This window comes from Lytechinus pictus, chromosome 12, assembly GCF_037042905.1.
Source record: "Lytechinus pictus isolate F3 Inbred chromosome 12, Lp3.0, whole genome shotgun sequence".
Lineage (NCBI taxonomy): Eukaryota > Metazoa > Echinodermata > Echinoidea > Temnopleuroida > Toxopneustidae > Lytechinus > Lytechinus pictus.
The window spans coordinates 25,320,917-25,321,242 of record NC_087256.1 but is presented as its reverse complement, the minus strand read 5'-3'; positions in this window follow the sequence as shown (position 1 = coordinate 25,321,242).

Below are 326 nucleotides of genomic sequence, written 5' to 3'. Positions count from 1 at the left end.
CATGCCTACCAACAACAAAGGATAACAAAATAGATTAATCGGTTGCAATTTTTAGGTACATACATGGAAGGGGTTGTTTGGAATTGTTTTTGAGACTCATTTGTAAAATAATCTGAAATTGATAGAAGCTTACCGATTATTAACTTCCAGAAGAAGCCAATGGGTGATTTCAAGTCCGGTGTTGGCCTTGGTGTTGGTGTTGGAATTTGGATTGCTTCCCCTAGCTCCGAAACTTATTCAGAGTTTGTAAAACTGATCCAGATCACATTATTGACATCTCATCAACTAGTGAGTGACTTTTCGGGACCATCTCCATTTTATGTTTG